General features: G+C 39.9%; 1 pseudogene; it reads left to right on the top strand.

The window, feature by feature from the left end:
- The first annotated feature begins 1630 nt into the window (after positions 1-1630).
- LOC129134750 (suppressor of tumorigenicity 14 protein-like) overlaps positions 1631-17300 on the top strand; it is a 34565-nt pseudogene continuing 18895 nt past the window's right edge.

Genomic DNA, 17300 nt, shown 5'->3' with positions numbered 1-17300 from the left:
ATGGGGCTAATGAATACCAGGGATTTGAGGTCTGGTGAAAAAGGAGGAGGCTATTCCTTGTGATGGTTGTTTCACGCAGTTGTCTGGCGACATGGGGGGAGGTGCAACAATAAACTTTGTTTTCAAGGCACCAACTAAATGCAGGTGCACTCACCTGTCAGGAAGCTGAAGATACAATTGATTGTGTAAACAGAGAGCTTGAGGCTTACTCATAATTTCTTCTGAGATGTGTGCAGCTAATACAGAAGTAACAGTGAAGTAGCAGTGAACTGTTTACACTCTGGCAAATACTACTTTCACTACCTCTTCCAGCAAGGACAGCTGATGGGGAGAAAGAGAGAGGAGACACTGTAAAAAGTGAACTCGATCCCTTCAAACCCATAGGGCCCAAATTTTTGAAGATCACAAATTCTGCTGCTATATGTGATTTGTCGCATGCTTATTCCTTCTGCTTTCATTTTAATTAACTGCATGATTTGGACCTACTAACTTTTCTTTTGTGCTTTCATTTCTTTATTTTCAAGTTCATCCACCTAAGAATTTGAATTCTCAAGCTTCAGGCAACCTTATCAAGATGAATAAATATGGTGATGTGTGTTATTGCAATGATCTTGTCCTTGATGAAATAAAACAATTATTTCTAAAAGGACCTGGTATAATATTTATGTAAAAGTGGGTTTGTTTCCTCTAGGCCTTTTTCTGGGTGTCTTTTTTTGCCTTTTCCATGAAGGAAGGGGCAAAGCATCAGTCAGCAGGTTCTGTATGTGTAGCAGAGACGGGCTGTTGAAAAACAGAGGACTTGAACAAAGCCATCTGTCTGCAGCTGTAGTTTGAATTTCTGAGCTGTGAGGATTGCCTTCCAATCAATCCCTTTTGCAATCTCTGTATGAACTGTTCAGATTTGTTTTATTCCCTTTGTTCCCTTTCTATTATTTTTCTGGGGCTGAGATTTCTCCATCTCCTTTTGCTTTTCTAGATTCTGTTCTTTGTGCTCTCTCTCTCTTTCAACATGTATCAAATATGTTCTTTCCCCACACACATCCTTGATTTTCTTATTTTATAAGCATAACATGCTGAGCTTGATGGTTTGCTGACTTAAAGCAGCTTTTCCTTTCAAACAGGAAATGTGAACAGAAATTGGTTTTCAATTTATTTACCGTATTTATTCTGTGGTACCATCTTGAAGCTGGAAAATTAAGGTGATATGTGGAACTGAACATTTCTCCTCTCTTACAGATATTTCTATTAATTCCCCAGGGTGTTTACTAGAAGTTGCCTCATTCATATTGCCCTGGGACCTTTTATCTGTAAATTGCATGTCTGCATGTCCTTTGTATTGTGTCATAAATGATTTCCCTACTCCCGTGTTTCACAAAGTGATCTATCTTCAAATGATGGGATCCATATCCTACTTAGCCTGTCAGGTAAACAAAGAGTTACAGTAATGGTAACTTTTCCTACCCACCTTCTTTGACTGCAAATCAGCTGGCTCCCAGTTGAAGCAGTACGGCAAAGGTGAAATAAGAGAAGCTCAGGATGTGCAGTGGGGAGAGCAGCTATTCTGTTTAAGAAACAGGGTTCATTTATGGGGTTGCTGCTAGCTTTGTCAAAAGGCATTTGTCATGGCATCATGCTGCAGGCTTTTCCCTCCAGCTGGATTTCTGTGTACAGCATTCCAGTTCCAGATGCTGAACCAGCTGCAGGGCAAGTAAGAGCCACCAGCTAAGCTTTGCAGTAGGAACACAGTAAAAAAATTATCTCTGTCTACTCCTGTGTCCACTGACTCCCATTCTTCATAAATTGCTCTTAACTAAAATTATAAAAAATCCCTTCCCCCCCTCCCCACACTTTCCCAGACTGAGATGCATACAAAAAGGAAATAGCCCAGAGAGATAAGGGTTTCAGGTGTGATGTAGCTGATAACATGAAAGATCTTATCTCAATTTTCAATATTTTTATCTCTTTAAAACTATGAGAGTAAATACATGAAAATATGATACAATAGCTCTTCTTTTTTTACACTGATGCCATCCATGGTCTTTCTCTAGGAAAGACTGGATGTTTGCTACTGCCCATCCTACCAAGAAGGTTTGTGACAAAAGTATAATTTCTCCAAATGGATGAAGTTGTGTTTCTGGAGGAGATGTCTTCTAGGAATATTACCTACAGTTTCTTTAACAATTACAGCAATCATGTTAGTCCTGCACTACTCACTCTGTAAGTGTTACTCCCCAGCGTGGATTAGGTGGGATGGATGTTTCACACTATGAAAAGCTCTGCACTAAGCAGCTGAGCACAAAATGTGCATATATAAACTACTGACTTTCCCTTCTTAATGTCTTTGTTAAAGCAACAAAATACACAGTAATTAGCAGTGAGTAGTTGCACAAGAATATTGAAAGTGCATTTTATCACTAATTATTTTTTGTCAGTGCTTGTGAATACCATCATTATTGGTATTAAATGTTATCTTTTGCAGGAACCTATAGGAATTCTTTGTCTATTTTCTCTTCACTTTCTTTAAAAACAGAATGGGTACTTAAATTGTTTATGTACTTTCCCAAATGTCAACACATAGCCATTAAAGCCATGCCTCTTCAGGAGGAGAGTACTGCAAAAGAAATGGAAACTTAACAATGAAATCTTTCTAGTAAAAACACCTGCCTAAACCTTTATCCCTTTCCTTTCCTTTCCTTTCCTTTCCTTTCCTTTCCTTTCCTTTCCTTTCCTTTCCTTTCCTTTCCTTTCCTTTCCTTTCCTTTCCTTTCCTTTCCTTTCCTTTCCTTTCCTTTCCTTTCCTTTCCTTTCCTTTCCTTTCCTTTCCTTCCCTTCCCTTCCCTTCCCTTCCCTTCCCTTCCCTTCCCTTCCCTTCCCTTCCCTTCCCTTCCCTTCCCTTCCCTTCCCTTCCCTTCCCTTCCCTTCCCTTCCCTTCCCTTCCCTTCCCTTCCCTTCCCTTCCCTTCCCTTCCCTTCCCTTCCCTTCCCTTCCCTTCCCTTCCTCAGTGCTCTAGTTATTACTACATGTTTCTCTTAAGAGCTAATACCTGCAAATGCCAAGGACAAGCACATACTTCTGCAAGCATCTTGCTCTGTAACGTTATTAGGTGTGCTAATTTTTTTTTCTTTTTCTCTCAGCTCCAGCTTTTTCCTTTATTTTTATCAGTGGAAGTGTAGAAATTCCTAATTTGACTTTTACAAATGACCTCAATGATCCAACATAACAGAAGTTCATCCTGCAAACAAATGCAATCCAAAATTATGTAAGTTTCCACATAAGTAGAGCAATATTTTGTAAATATTTATACAGAAGCAGTTGGGAATGAGGAGAGGACTAGGGTTAGCCATTTTTTATTTCCCTTGGAAATAGTAAGTTTAAAGCTAGAAAGAACCTTGGCAGCTTTCAGATTTAGAAATGCAGCTAGACAGATGGGGATGTGTGTCTTAAGAGTAAGGTCAATATTTTCTAGGTAATAAGGTTTCAGGGTTATGGACAAGTTACTTGTCTTGAAGGAAATAGGAGAGTGGGGTTTGTTTTATTTTACTTTATTCAAACTCCTTTCCTTTTACATTTTCCTTTTTCTTTTTAATTTTACCTCCAATTCAGTGCTTCACTTTTTAAATTTTCCTTATCACTCACAACAGTGCTTGGTTTCTTGCCCTTCTTATGAGTTTCCTTTTGTGAGATCAGTACTGTTTGCTAGGTACATGTGGACAGCAGTTTTGAATACAAAGCTGTTCTCTGTTAGCTTGTATTTCCCAAAACAACTAATCTAGTGTCTCAAAGCTGGTTTGTGCATAGCCAATACAAGTTAGTGATTCTGGAAGTTTAAAGACTGAAACAAAAATATAAATGTATTCATAAAGACTTTTTTCACAACTAGTTATCAAGAACTGTCTCAATGGCCTTGAAATGTGATGTGGAAAAGCAAATTTTTAGGGGAATTTAATGCACATTTATGATCCTTATTTGATACATTTGTGAAAATTATGGACAGTGCTTGTAATGTGGGGGAGGGTGGCGAGGAAGAGGAAAGAATGAAAAAGACAAGCACTTTTTATAGTATTAGCGATTATGTTGGCATTCCAATATAATTTTCTATTTTCTTTTACTACTATTTCATTGTCAGTTGGCAGAAACATATGAATCTTCCTTCTTGGGAAAGTACTGCTTGAAGTCTGTAGTGGCTGCTTTCAGGTAGGTGCTGTTTCAGCATATGGTAGCAATTTGATATATTCAGCTTTGTTTTCCTGTTTTTCTTTAATGCATTTTAAATTTGCTATCTAGAAGAAAATGCACATCTCTGTAAGAGAATTAAAAATGCAGAAATGCATTTAAGTATATGATCTAAGCTTATAGTGTGACTTCTGTCCTGCCCTGTAGAATTTGTGAGAAATGAAGTCTGATTAATCATTCCTGAGTCTATGGGTATTTTTTTTGTCTGTTAATCTACTTTTAATTTTTGAAATAATAATTCAGCTCTTGCAGGATCTTATTTTATCCATTCAAATAAAGTTATCTTTCAACCTCTGTAAACAAATCCTTATATATGTAATTTGGGGCAAAACACTATTTGAGCTCCTGGTAAGAAATGTAAATCCACTGAGCAGCAGTTTATTACAATCCTGGTAGTTTCTGAAAATCCTGAAGGGTCAGTGCACAGGTGATTTCAAAAAGATTGTGGTGGAATCACTGTAGTAATAACTTGTATGTGTATGCTCAAGGATTCTTTATTTCAACAAAAATTGTGTGAGCAAAAATTGCGAGCATAAAATCATGTCATTGTATGGTGATAGCTTCCATTAAAAAATTAATTGCAATGTGTCTGGAGCTGTCATATGATCTTAAAAGTGTATAATTATACAGCTGGGATGGTAACATCCTATTGAAGGATTTCAAGGTGTGGTTTTCAGTCTCAGTGTGTAGCTGGTTAATCTGTATATGTCAAAAATAGTCTTACTGTATAAAAATGCAACAAAAATAATTGTTAAACAAAAGAGCTTTTTGTCACCATGTTTAGCAGCAACTATCGGGCACAGAAGTTCAGCTGCCTATGAAACTGTGCCAGCCAAAAATGCAGACCAGTGAAAACCATGTCCAAAATAGTAATTAGGCTATTTATAGTGAATTTCTTTTCCTTTCACAGTGAAGGAGAATGTGGGCTGCAAGCTTACTTCTGGAATACATTCTGGGCACCACAAGATATGGTTGCTTCTCTTAAAAAACTAACCCCAGTGGAACAAAAAGAAATCTGTAGTAAACAAGCAGTTCCCTTGCTCAGTTCTGGGGAGGAAGATTTTGATCTTGTTACCATGGAGCTTTTTGGTATCAATGTACCTGTCATTTAATACTTATTCTGTCTATTTTTCTCTCTCCACTTTGTGTCTTTGGCTTGTGTAGCTCATAATTATTACATTTCAGTTTCAGATTCCAGAGAATATGATGTGATGATAAAATCAGGAAATTACGCTTCAATCCCAAATGATGCCACTTTGAGGGGGAGTGGAATCATGTGATAGAAAAATGGCATTTTTTGAGTTATTCTTATATCTGTAGGGCTTATGAACTAAACTAGGCTATGGAATCTCCATGTCTTATGTTTCAAATGAAGGCTGGATGTTCCAGCCTTCCAGAATGGCTGAAATTTAATAGCTCCCACTATTGCAGTGAGCTGTGGCTCCAATTTTTGCCATTTCTAAAAAAAAAAACAAAAACAAAACAAACAAGCAAACAAAAAACACCCAACAAAACCTCTAAGAAATTGTACATAATTTGGCTTGTGATTAGATAATTTTGGTTTTATATTGTTAGTGAACAATTAGGCAGATATCATACCAATTGCAGCTGAATCAGTTCCTGCTCATGATGGTGAGGCTTAGTACTCCCTTGGCCAGAGCAGGAGAAGGTGATGCAGTCTGATAGGAAAAAGGGAACAGAACTGTAAACGTAAGAGCAAAAAAGGAATAGAGGAGTCAAGAAATATGGATAGGTGATTTTTTTCTACCTTGTCAGAAATCTTACCCAAGAACCTATCTTTCAATCTAACAGTTTCTCCATACTGATCTACACTCTATTTTGTAGCAGTATCTTTTGACCTGTATGCCAAGCCAGGCAACAACAGGACTCTAACTCTGATGAATCTCAAAAAGTCTTTTTATCAATGGAGACTGTAAGTTCCTCCTAATTACGTGGTAGTTATCACTCTGCATGGTGTCACTCCAGAGAGCTGTGCATCATACCACTTGTCAACATATGATTTCCTTCTTCCACTGCAGAACAAGATCATTATGAAATAATATACAGAGCAAAGACGTTTTACTGAGCTGTGCAGAAGCTCTCTGAAACCATACCAGATGGATAAAATGTGAGATTTGAAATACAACTTAATTAAGTCTTGGATAGTGTAATAAAAATATCTTCTAATAAAGTTGAAAGGCACTGATAAGTGTTTCCAAGTCCAACTCCCTGCTCCTCAGAGGACTACCTAAAATGAAACCATCTGATTAAGAACATTGTCCAGATGTTCCTTAAACTTTGACAAGCTTGGTGCCATCACCCCTTCCCTGGGGAACCTATTACAAATTTCTGTGGGGTTTATTCTACACTATGACTAATTCTAATGGGTTCCTTTCCATAAAATTACATTTACAACTCAAAAACATACAGAATTTATTTTAGAGTATTATATTCTCTTACTTTCAGAAAATGTATGTTTTATGGCAGTCCAGTCACAGCTGAATTCCTCCTCATAATAGGGGGTTGGAAGGCTACATCCTCAGAGTCACTGTAGTGTATTTGCATAAGTGGGTTCAGATGATATTTAAATTTGAGAGGCTACACTGCTCCTACTTTTCAGAGTTGAATTTCATGTATGAGCACAAGGAATCTGTCTTCCTCAATCAAATGAATGAACAAGTTGTAGCATCTGAGGATGGATGGTTTCAAGAGGGGAACTTTACTTAAATTTTTGGAACTTTCAGGAAGAGGTTAGCTGGGCATGAAGATTCAGCTAGGAATCTGAAATGCACTTGTTTAGGAGTGGTTTAACTAAATTGAGTAGTCCTCTTCAGCTCTATTAATGTACTAAAATTAACTGCTCTCTATGCAACAAGACATAACAGATTGCCATTGTTGGCATGAAATGGACAGAAGGTTTTTGTAAGGAGTTACTCTCAAACTTCAAAGGAGAATCCTGTTCCTGATGTAGGCCTGCATTTGTTCTGCTACTTATTATGGATTATTGCTGTGACTGTTACTCCATTGTGTATTATTAAAACTGGCTCAGCTTTTTAGGAACCACAAATGTAGAGCTGGCCATGAGCATGAAAACACCTGGAAGACAGCAAGACCAACACAGGTGTCTGATATAAGACATTCAGAGAATATTGATGCAGTAAGCTGTAAGACAAAATTCAAGAATGTGTGTCTCAGACATCTTTTTGTGAAAATCTTTTCTTTAGGATTTTCCTGATGAAGCTGAGAAGTTTCAGCAACAAATGTAAACAATTATTATCTGCTGCTGTGGAATGCAACAGGTCCACCTGTGATTGGCCCCTCTTGGATGTTTATAATTAATGGCCAACAAGACGGAGCTATCTCAGGCAGAGTCCGAGAGAGCTGCCTTTGTTAGGCAAAAATCATTCTTTTCTATTCTATTCTTAGCTTAGCTAGGTTCTGAGGAAACCTTTTCCTTTCTTCTCTTTTTAGTATAGTTATAATGTAATATATATATATATATATATATCATAAAATAATAAATCAAGCCTTCTTATCATGGAGTCAACATTCTCGTCTCTTCCCTCATCCAAGAACCCCTGTGAACACGGTCACAAATGTGCATTGATGTCTGTCTATTAAAGAACCAAAACAGAATTTGGTGACTGAAATGATGTTAAAAGCCTGATAGTACTTCAGAAAAATGGACTTTTTCGGTTGCTTTTACTGCCACCCTAAAAAATGCATTGTTTTGCGTATGTCTATTTGTTTTGTTCTTGGATAAAAAGCAGCCTAGTGACATACTTATTACACATGCAGTAGAACTAATAATAACAGCATGTCCCTCCGTGACAGCCAGTAACTATGATAGCCATTATTCCCTGATGTTGAGGTCCAGGGTCACACGTGGTGACTGAACTGATTCTCTCCAGTTTCTGTAAACTGCAGTAATAAATCTGTTCAGTGACAAATCCTAAAGCATGCTCAAGCTGAGATAGGGAGGTGTGCTGTGAGAGTAAGTATCTCACATGGACAACTCTTCTCATAGCTTGCCTTGCTTTTCTGATGATACTGTGACAGAAGGTACAGATGGAAGATAAACCAGGCCATCGACTGGGTTGATGAAGATGCTGAAATATTTTCACATGGCAATGTGGAGGTACTTAAATTGTTATTTTATAAATGTTTTGTCAGCTATTATGATAGAAAGTATTTAATAATGTCTGCAGGAGAGGCAAAGCAGAGATTCATTCACTAGTGGCTCACTTCAAACGCATGAAAGGAATATCCTGCTAAAGGAGAAGACAAGTACTTTCAATTGAAGGTTAAAAGCTTTGATTTTAATGCTGCCAATCTGGGCCTCAGTTACATCAAAGAACTTGATGCAGGGCTGTGATAGAAATAATCTGTTACTGTGAGGTCTAATCTTAATTGCTTTCATTTGCTGTGCATAGAAAAAGAGAAACCTGTTAGAAATTTTTAATGTATAGATTCACAGATATCGCAAAATATTCTGAGCTGGAAGTGACCCACGAGGATCATCGAGTTATAAATAAATTTAAAAAGTCCAAAATACAATGCAGGTGCAAAATGGAATAAGCATAAGAGTGAATTACAGATGCAAGAAATAGCATCTCACATTACAAGTAAAAGAACAGCAGGAAGTAATAGTTGCTAAGCATGGGGCTCCACATTTTGTGTGATAGTTTTTGTGACACAAAACCAGGCTGAACATGGATAGATTGAAAATGCTTTGGGATAGATTGAAAATGCATCTGTTGCACAGATGCTGCTTAACACTGCTGCACTGGCACTTGTTGCATTTTCATTCCTAACCTCTGTTTCTCAGTGCCACTATCACCACTGAAGTAACATAATCTGGCATTGTCTTTCTGATGCTTCTATAGGTACAGAAACTCCAGGGCACTTGTTAAGCAATAAAACGGTGACGTACACACAGAGTGACTAGTCATCAATGCTGGGAAGCCCAAGCATCCTGTGTACTACCAGCTGGGTGGAAGAATAAAAGGGAAATGGTAACCAGGGAAATATTCTGGAACACAGATGCCCAGATCAGTGTTACTTCTGCCCAGTTTCCCAGCAAAGACAACAGGAATGTGAGAAATGTTTTGGGATTATTTTTTTAATGCTTTTTTTTTGGTAACCTTCCAGATGGTGTGGGCCTGGGGCCTGGACTCCTTTGGTTGTGTGTTTAACTTCATTGAGTAATGTGATGTTGCTTACCTTCTCACTGGACCAAAGAGGAGAAAGCAACATATTAAAAGCTCACTTTCAAGCTGTTCCTAAAATCAGTAAGTAGTTAATAGAAACAAGCATCTGATGGAAGCACACTTATTACTGATTTTGCCTCTAAAAAAGTTGATATTGCCTTGACCATATCTGGGGGAGGGAATGTTGGCATATAAAGCAGGGAATTATCATTGAGATCCACTTTACAAAAGACTGAGAATTGAACAAAGAAGAGAGAATGCCCTTTGGCCTGGGAGACTTTGTCTTCCTGATAACTACTGAAGCTTTACTTGCCAGTCATTGCATGGGTAACACCGAGTAGTGGCAAGGAAGCAGACAGACAGACAACTACAGGCACTATCTATCTGGGCAAAGCTAGATAGCCCCAGTGACAGAGTAGCTACTTTTGTCAGTTTTGGCAATGTATCCACAGATCACAGAATGTGTGTTTAAAGAAAATGGAAAAGAGCAAACACTTCTAGTTTATCTTTGTTCTTTTTCTGAATGCATTGTTCAGTGTAGTTAACTGAATAAGAAAAATGTGTTCCACACCTAAGACCTACATTCCAAATCTATGAGGTACTATGGATTTTACATGAGTGCTGTGGGGTGAAATATTTTGAGTAATGCCAAACTGTAGTACTAATTTTAGAAGAGATAAAGGGGCTTCACAGGACCAAGTTTAGCCACAGTTATTTGGTAAGGTATAAGTGAAAGAGTTTTGGCAGTGACTTTTCAGCAAGTGACTTTTCTTTAATGTGTGGAACAAGTCACTGAGGACAAATTCCTCCAAAACTGCCACATTTCAGCTTATGTCTCTCTGCATGCTGCTTATCCAAATACTTATCCCTTGCACATTATGAATTAAAATGGCTTTATTGTTCTGAGGATGGGCATTTCAAATTACATTTAGCCCAGGTTTTGCTACAATATTTGTTTAATTTCAAAATTATCTTATTTTCTGTTATGTTCATATTTGCATTCACAATGTTACCTAAAGGGAACCAAAAGCACTAAGGACTGGATATCTAATAGAGTCCTTGGTAGAAAATAAAACCTCAAAGGAATTCTTCAAATATGGCATTTTCAAACTGAGAACTGATACACAAACTTCCTTGTTTACATTAAATTAATCAGTTATCCCTTCACAGGGCTGATTGCTTTTTAATTTTGAAAATACCTACAGAACAGTCAGAAGTAGATTGGAAGGGGGAGGTTTGTTGCATCCACATCTGGTTGCTTCTTTCACTTACCATGAAAGAATGTTTTTTTAAAAAAGAAAAACTTCAGTCAGAGGTTTTTTTGTACTTACCCTTAGCTGTAATTTGATCCAAGAAAAGAGAAATTCAGTTTTATGTAGAGGTGGAAGTTAAGTGATTTTCAGTTAATACAGGAAAAATGTGAGTTGAATACTGTCACAATGCATTCTTCGACCTCTGTATGTAGAGAAGACTCTGCACTTTCATACAGCTGAGATAACTGTGCTCCTTGATGATGTATTTCTCTCCTAGTATGTGGTGGTCAATATATTTCCTGGAATGTGACACTGAGTTCTCCTTATTATCCGAGTTACTACCCACCAAACATTGACTGCACCTGGATCATCAAGGTAAATGCTAGGAACTCTTCTGAGTATTGATGACTTTTCTTTATCTTATGTAGACACAAAATTGGGAGAAATGGCTTTTGATGTAGATGAAACAGAGAAAACCTAGTGAAACCACTGAACGTGACTTCTTCTCAGGCACGCATTTCTTTCCTGTCCTATGTACAGGCACGAACTATGGGATGGAAATATTGCCAACATCCACAAGTTTGAGAATTTTTTTGACTGCAACAAATTAATGTGTAAGATGACAAATCCCAGCAGCCAGAGAAAATTAATAATTATCAGAGCTTTTCTTCTATGTCAAAAAGAAAAAATGGTCATGTAAATCATGCCTCACATGATGGATACCACAGTGCATTTCTCTGAATTCTGCAGAGCCAGGACATTCTCTAGTTCAGAAATTCACCTCTGAATGTCAAGTAAGTCCTTTGGCAGGACTTAAAATCTACTCATGATTTCTACCAACCGCTTAATGTGTCGGTATATTGTTCTGTTCAGCATTTAACTACTTTTTTAGTTTCCCCAGTAAAGAAGACTTTTCATGTATATAACTTGATACATCTCTACCTTTCACAGTATTATTAGCAGCTTATATCACAAAACTCTCACCTCTGTGCCAAACAGGAACACATGGCATTACAAACCTAGCATGAACCTCAGATATAGTGCTTTATGCTGGCTGCAGAAAGTCTTACACTCCTTCATCAGGCACAGTCTAGCCAAAGTTGGGTCTAAAAAGACTCCTATAGATGTTTAAATTAGCAAGGTTTTTTGGCTCTTCAGAGGCACTAATTTCAATAATACAAAAGCAGTACTTTCAATCCAGGAACTGGTAGAACAACTTGGAAGCAAAGGCTGTTTTCATTTTGTGAATGCATGTCAGGGTTTTAATCTTTTGATTTTTAGGCATCATTGCCTGGCTACAAACTCTCAATAAAAATTCTTATAATACAAATTCAAGACAAGTCTCCAGGGTCCAGTAAATGTGATAAAGACTGGCTAGAAATTGGTGGAGTTAGGTGAGTAAATACATTATTTTCTGACATTGATTTACACTTTGAAGTTCTGCACATTTAAGCATCCTGGGTTTTTTCTTACAGGTATTTACTTTTTCTTTTGTTCCCCTTAGAACAATAATGTAGAAAACTACAGGATCTTATGCAGCTGCAGCTGAACTGTAAATTCCTGGCTGTGGTCTTGATGCAGATGAGGAGTTTGTGTAATCAGAAGTTTAATTTTCTTTATCACTTGCTCTTCAGTGATTGCAATTTTTACACAAACACTAAAAATAACACTATTCAGAGAAATTTGTCTCTTGGAAGGAGCATATTGAAACAAGCAACAGCTGTTGGATTTGGCTGAATGATTTAATCCTTTCCTGGATGTGGAACTTCTGTGTTTGCAAACCTAAATGGGCAATATGAAATCAAGCATGCCTGAAGCAGCTTGTGTTTACAAGGTAGACCCTGATATTGATCATCTTGCTGTATTTTGTTTCAAAGTCTGCTAATCCCAAAAAAGTTGCAGAGTGGGAGAAATTCATAAATAGGCTTTCTAAAACTTTTGTTGGGCCATTTTTAACACCAAAATACAGCTGATCCTTACTGCATTATCTTAAAGCTTTTTTGACATCACTACCACTCAGTAAAAGGAGACATAGCTGGATGGTAGTGGTCAGTTTGGTTAGAAATTAGTATTTCTCACTTTTGCCATGCTAGATACTGTAAAACTCTTTCAGAAAACAACAGAAACAGAGAATATGGCTATTCTGTTGCAATCAACTTCCATTCTGATGAGCTGGTCACCCACAGAGGGTTTTATATTAAATACAAAGCTTTCAGTCCCACAGAACGTAAGTTAATAAGCACACAATTTAATTTTCAAGGAGAAATCTTTCAGAAATCCTGCTTGACAGATGAGCATACAACTCAACCTGCCTACTTTCTTAACCTTATTGCAGGAGACAAATGTGTAAAATGTTATGTCTTTGGTTGACCAAATAGAGCTACAAATTTAGATATAAGACGTATTTATAAGCTAGTACTTATTTTCTAACATTTATCAACTATTCTGTAAAATGAGGAGTAAAATTTCTCAGTTTCTGTAGATCTACTATATGGCACTTTGCTGACACTTTAAAATAGCCAAGCTGCAATATGAAAATAGAATGGCAGAGGGCCTCTAAGCATGACTCTTCTCCCAACCAAAGTTAACCATGAATACCTAATCTTTTCTTATTTTGGTTTCAACAGACAGGTGTCTGCTAAGGAAGACAGGAGCCTCCCCTGAAATGGAAAATAAAAACCCCCTCCCTCCAAATTGCTATAAATTTTAAATTAAGAGGCTCTCAGGCAAAAATATGGGAGCAGGGATAACAGTTCTTTATTAGGGAAGAAAATAAAAAGATAAAATAAACAATGTAGAAAACCAAAACAACGCTGACTGAGTCAGAACACAACCTGACGCCCTGTTGGTCAGGGTGTTGGTAGCAGTCCAATTGGAGATGTGGCTGCAGTCCTCCTGGAGTATCAGGTGTGGTTCTGTTGGAGCAGGGATCCTGTAGAAAGGGTGTATTCTTCCTCTGAAACTCCGGTGGAAGAGGCAGCTGTTCCTCTGGGAAATCCAGTGGAGAAGCCATGCTGGTGTTCCAGAAACTCAAGATGATATCCAGGTAGAAATGTTTGGCTCCTCCCTCTGGGCAGAGCATCTCACAATAGGATGCTATAGTTCTTATCAGTCATGCAGTGACACTCAATAGGCTGTTATCAGCAGATGTCTCCCCTGAGAGAGGATTGGTTGTGGAAAAGATAAGGAAAACTGCCCACTTAACAGAAGACAACTGCCATACAGATGGCAAATAGAAAACTATTTGCTTGGCAATCCAGGACATGATCCATCCCTTATTCTATTTTCCATCTGCATCACAATGAAACCTCACACACAGTTCTCACTTAAGACTAGGTTTCCCTGTGGTACACAATGGCTTTCTCCATCTTTCTGCATTACCCACCAAGTGTAACCAGGTCCTTGAGCAAAAACAATCCCATGGATGGGTTTGTCTTTGCCTGAGGTGGGATTAATCCAAACAGTCTTTCCCAAAATATCTTTCATATGTACCACAGGGACTTTATCTCCATCCCCTGTTTGCAAGGGTTCAGACTGGGCAAGACCAGCTGGATTGATGGACCCTCGGGTGTCGACCATCCAGGTGGCTTTTGTTAAGTTCATTTCCCAATTTATAAAAGTTCCCCCGCCAAGTGCTTTCAGGGTAGTCTTAAGTAGTCCATTGCACCATTCAACTTTCCTGGCAGCTGGTGCATGATAAGGAATATGATATATCCATTCAATACCATGTTCTCTGGCCCAGGTGTTGATAAGGCAATTCCTGAAATGGGTCTTGTTTTCTGACTCAATTCTTTCAGGGGTGCCATGTCTCCACAGGACGTGCTTTTTCAGGCCCAGGATGGTGTTCTGAGCAGTAGCGTGAGATACAGGGTAGGTTTCCAACCATTCTGTGGTGGCTTCTACCATGGTCAGCACATAGTGCTCGCCTTGACGTGTCTGGGGCAGTGTGATGTAGTCAATCTGCCAGGCCTCCCCATACTTGTACTTGGACCACCGCCCACCATACCACAGGGGCTTCACTTGCTTGGCCTGCATGATGGCAGCACATGTCTCACAGTCATGGATAACCTGAGAAATACTGCCCATGGTTAAATCCACCCCTCAGTCCCATGCCCACTTATAGGTGGCATCTCTACCCTGATGGCCTGAGGCATCATGGGCCCATCGAGCTAAGGGGGAACAACTCCCCTGTATGTTGCCAATCTATGTCTATCTTCGACACCTCTATTTTTGCTGCCTGATCTACCTGCTCGTTGTTTCAGTGTTCCTCATTTAGCCCGACTCTTGGGGACACAGGCATCTACATGATGGACTTTCACAGGTAGCTTCTCCACCCAAGTAGCAATGTCTTTCCATTCATCAGCAGCACAGACTGGCTTTCCTCTATGCTGCCAGTTGGCCTTTATCCACCTTTCCAGCCAGCCCCACAGAGCATTGGCTACCATCCAAGAATCAATATAAAGGTAGAGCTTTGGCCACTTCTCTCTCACAGCAATGTCCAGGGCCAGCTGAACAGCTTTGAGCTCAGCAAGTTGACTTGATCCACCTTCTCCTTCGGTAGCCTGTGCAACCTGTTGTGTGGGGCTCCATACGGCTGCTTTCCACTTCTGGTTCATCCCTATGATGCGACAGGATCCATCAGTGAAAAGAGCATAGTGCGTTTTCTCTGGTGGTTGATGGTTGTATGGTGGAGCTTCTTCAGCACATGTCACTTGCTCTTGTTCCTCTTCATCAGTGAGACCGAAGTTTTCACTTCCTGGCCAGTTTATAACTATCTCCAAAATCCCAGGGCAATTCAGGTTTCCAATACGGGCATGCTGTGTGATGAGAGCAATCCACTTGCTCCATATAGTGTCAGTGGCATGGTGGGTAGAGGGAACCTTTCCTTTAAACATCCACCCCCGCACCAGTAGTCAGGATGCCAGGAGGAGTTGTGCTTCCATGCCAATCTCCTCTAAGGTGTCTTGAACTCCTTCACAGGCAGCCAAGATTTCCTTCTCTGTGGGAGTGTAGTTGGCTTTGGACCCTCTGTAGTGTCAACTCCAAAATCCTAGTGGTTGGCCTCAAGTCTCCCTAGGCACCTTCTGACAAAGGCTCCAGGACAAGACATTGTTCCCGGCTGCAGTGTAGAGCACATTCTTCACCTCTGGTCCTGTCCTGACTGGGCCAAGAGCTACCGCATGAGCGATCTCCTGCTTGACCTGGGCAAAAGCTTGTTGCTGCTCAGGGCCCCAGTGGAAAGTGTTCTTCTTGCGGGTCACCAGGTAAAGAGGGCTCACCCTCTGACTGTACTCGGGAATGTATATTCTCCAAAAACCTATGGCACCTAGGAAAGGTTGTTTTCCTTCTTGCTGGTTGGTGGAGATATTGTGATCTTGTCAATGACCTCAGTTGGAATCTGACACCGTCCGTCTTGCCACTTTACTCCCAGAAACTGGATCTCTCTGGCATGTCCCTTGACTTTGCTCTTCTTGATGGGGAAGCTGGCTTCTAGCAGAATCTGGATGATCCTCTCCCCTTTCTCAAATACTTCCATTGCCATGTTCCCCCATACAATGATGTCATTGATGTACTGCAGGCGTTCTGGAGCTTCTGCACCCTTTTCCAGTGCAGCCTTGATCAGTCCATGGCAGATGGTGGGGCTGTGTTTCTACCCCTAGGGCAGTTGGTTCCAGGTGTACTGCACCCTCCAGGTAAAGCCAACTGAGGCCTGCATTCTGTTGTCAGAGGAATGGAGAAAAACACATTAGCAATGTCAATAGTGGTGTACCACTTTACTGCCTTGGACTCCAGCTCGTACTGGAGTTCCAGCATGCACAACAGCACTCAGTGGTGGAGTCACTTCATTCAAGCCACAATAGTCCACAGTCAACCTCCATTCTCTGTCAAACTTGTGCACAGGCCAGATGGGACTGTTGAAGGGTGAGTGGGTTTTACTGACCATGCCTTGGCTTTCCAGTTCACGGATCATTTTGTGGATGGGGATCGCGGCATCTCAACTGTCCAATACTGCTGGCAGTACACCGTCGAGGTGGTAATTGGCACTTGTTGCTCTTCCACCTTCAGGAGTCCTACTGCAGATGGGTTTTCTGATAGTCCAGGCAAAGTGTTCAACTGCCTAATGTTCTCTGCCTCTACAGCAGCTATGCCAAAAGCCCATCTGAGTCTCTTTGGGTCCTTGTAATAGCCATTCTGGAGGAAGTCTATGCCCAGAATACACAGGGCCTCTGGGCCAGTCACGATAGGATGTTTCTTCCACTCTTTCCCAGTCAGGTTCACCTTGGCTCCCAACAGGATCAAATGCTGTGATCCCCCCGTCACCCTGGCAATGGAAACAGGTTCTGCTCCCACATGTCCTGATGGTATCAGGGTACACTGCACACCAGTATCAACTAAGGCATTGTATTTTTGTGGTTCTGATGTGCCAGACCATCGGATCCACACCATCCAGAAGATCCAGTTTTCCCATGCCTCTCCCTGGATAGAGGCAGGGCCCCTTTAACCTGGTTATTATCTCTTTCCTGGACATTCATGATAGACGTACCTTCAAGGGGATCTGACAGATCATAATCAGCAGCTCCATCATGGGAGGTTGAGGTTACCT

The sequence above is a fragment of the Agelaius phoeniceus genome, chromosome 2 (genome assembly GCF_051311805.1).
Source record: "Agelaius phoeniceus isolate bAgePho1 chromosome 2, bAgePho1.hap1, whole genome shotgun sequence".
NCBI lineage: Eukaryota > Metazoa > Chordata > Aves > Passeriformes > Icteridae > Agelaius > Agelaius phoeniceus.
This window is presented reverse-complemented; position numbering and strand designations above follow the sequence as displayed.